This window comes from Pygoscelis adeliae, unplaced genomic scaffold, assembly GCF_000699105.1.
Source record: "Pygoscelis adeliae isolate BGI_AS28 unplaced genomic scaffold, ASM69910v1 Scaffold100, whole genome shotgun sequence".
NCBI classification, from domain to species: Eukaryota; Metazoa; Chordata; class Aves; order Sphenisciformes; family Spheniscidae; genus Pygoscelis; species Pygoscelis adeliae.
Window position 1 is genome coordinate 4,521,259 of NW_008824034.1, and position 2,725 is coordinate 4,523,983.

At 34.5% G+C, this 2,725-nt stretch overlaps 1 protein-coding gene across 1 annotated transcript in view; it reads left to right on the top strand.

Annotated features, from left to right (window-relative positions):
* The window catches only part of LOC103922933 (chromosome unknown open reading frame, human CXorf40B), a 700,660-nt gene that overhangs the window by 661,543 nt on the left and 36,392 nt on the right, over positions 1-2,725 (top strand). The gene's annotated exons all lie outside the window — the stretch shown is intronic.

The following is a 2,725-nucleotide window of genomic DNA, read 5'->3' on the forward strand; positions in this document are numbered from 1 at the left end:
TGCCTTTAATACCTGAAAAATACTGTAATCACTACCAAGTATTTGGTATGACTCTTTCACGCCACAGACTGGAAAAGGATAGCACTTAGTATTATTAGTAACACTCGAGTATGCAAAAGCAGGGATTATTTTATAAAGCAAATCCAACAGAAATGACACCAAGAACACTTTATAGCCTTGAGGAAAACAGGTAAGAGTAAACACAAGACAATGCCCTGAGAAAGAATTTGTTGATAATTAATTTTCTTATATTCATAAAATAGCAAAAAATCACTTCTACTGCTATGAAAGACACTTTTGGAGAAGAAGTCATCCCCTCTATGGTGATAAAAACACCAAACGGTGCTCTAAATAGCACTCTGCAAAAATTACAGGAAATGACAGAAAAATACACAAGCACAGCAGCAAAAAGCAAGACTACATCTCCTATTCAGATCTGATAGCTCCAAGTCATCTTGAGTAGAATCCTAGTGACTACAGCAATATACATAACTAGTGGCAATAATGCTAAAACCTACCGTTAATAAGTAAAGCAGATGGTGACACAAATAAATGTAAGTTATCAAGTTGAAGACTAGTCTAAGACCTTTAAACAGTCTAGGACTTACGTTGTCTGGAAAAAATAAAACTTGGGACTAGTTTTTCAACATAGCTAGTTGAAAGAGTATTGAACTATAGGCAATTCTTGTCTTCGATCTGCATCACATCCTAATTTAAAGGCTGAAGGTCTAGTACAGGGGATGGAGCGCTCTTGTCATTGTTACTGTGTCCGTCACCATAAAAAGAGCAATGAACTTCATTAGGCTGAAGATGATTCCAACAATGTGCAGAGGTTTTCAAGCCAATTACTTTAGGGTCTTACTGCTTTCCTTAAACAGGTCTTCAACATTGCTTTGGTCGCAACCCAGAAACCTGAAGGAACCTGAACCAGGAACATTAAGTATAACTGTTGACCATACACAGGTAGCATCTATACAGACATTCCTAGTGAAAATTATAAAACTGACATAATTTCTTTAGTTTGTACCAAGTTCAGAAGACTCAACCACAGAAACAGATGGAATACCTGGTTTTCACTCCAGCCCAGCCAAAAAAGTTGATGTCATAACACTGTTTGCCTTTCAATTTCCAGCCTTGCAAAATTACAAAAATTCATTGTAATGAACCTTTAATTAATTACAAAGTGAATGATGCCTTGCCAAATACCTAATTTCAAATAGGCAATATATACAACACTTCTGCCTACCTCAATATGAGATTTATGCTTAAAAAAACAATTAACCAGACAAAATCTATTAATAGCCTAAATATTTGGTTGTCTAATCCCATCTACCCATAGAAAGGTGGTTTTCCTTGTTCTTCAGTTTCTTGTGACACAGAAAAAATGTCAGAGGTACTTGATCACATCAGGTTTTTTAAGTCTGTATCATAGCATTATGTCAATTTTCTTCTGGTATAAATAAACAGATCTGTAGTAAGCAAAATGTATTTGGACTCTACAGCACTATATATTTGCACACTTTTAAGTACAAATAGAAATGTTTTGAAACATTTCTAAGTTCTCATAAAAAAATTTAATACTTAACCATTAATGCCTTTGAAAAACCAAAATTAAAGCTTATCAGAACTGTTTGGTTTTCTTTATTCTGTGTTACATGTTAAATTATATACAATGCTAAAAAGAAGTGAGACCTTTAACACCATAAGCCAAATTCACAGACACAGGACAAGCCAGCCCCAGATGACAGTAAAGGCAGAGTAGAGGTACTGATGTCACACAAAGTATTATGAAAAAAGTACAATAACATTCACCAGTCTTTTTTTTTTTTAAATAAAGAGTATAAGTTGGGCATGGAAATTCAAACATAAAGGTGCATATATGTGAGTTTGAAATGCACACTCAAGAAGGGGCAGAACAGTGGCTATGATGAATGTGAACACATAGATGAAAAGCATTAAAAACATAGTGAAACTAGATTTGAGTAAAATGAGGGAACAGGACAGTAAGCAACTACAGCAGCTGGGATATCACTATCACTGATAGCAGAGATACCAAATAAGAGTACACAAAAAGAAATCAGAATCAGTGAAAAAGGTTTGCTTTTGCTTCTGTGAACAGAAGCACATTTTACAATAGCTAAGGTTGATTCTTCTTCTCTCATGTGGAAAAAAATCAAATGTGGTTAAATGTTCTACACCAAATTTGACTTTCAGTCACATAAACCATTAACGTTTCTCTCCATGCTTCAAACATAATTAGGTAAAAAAAGTTTACAATCCAACATTGACATGTCATGGCATTTCTCAAACACATGAGCATTCACATTCTAAGAAGGGTTATATGCTGAAGATATGGTCTAAATTTTACAGATTATTTGATACAAAATAAGAATTATTGGAAACACCAGTATATTTGTTATTTTTGTGCTAAATGGTATGACAGACACTTCAAAGGAGCAAATAGAGGCTCCAGCTGCCATGAAGTTTTGTTGCTTTTTTTAAAGTCTGCTCACATCATCGGAGCACTGTCAACCATTTTAATAAAGGAGGATAATTAACTGTAAGGAGTGAAAGTAGGGAAAATACACTTTTTAAGATAAAAAAATGCTATGTTGATACAAATGTGCGTAACAGTTCTGTAACGTTTGATACCCGTTGGAAGGAGAAAGTCAAAAGGGAACTCAGGTGGCTAATCAAATCTGAGAAAGGCAGGCCATACTAAGAA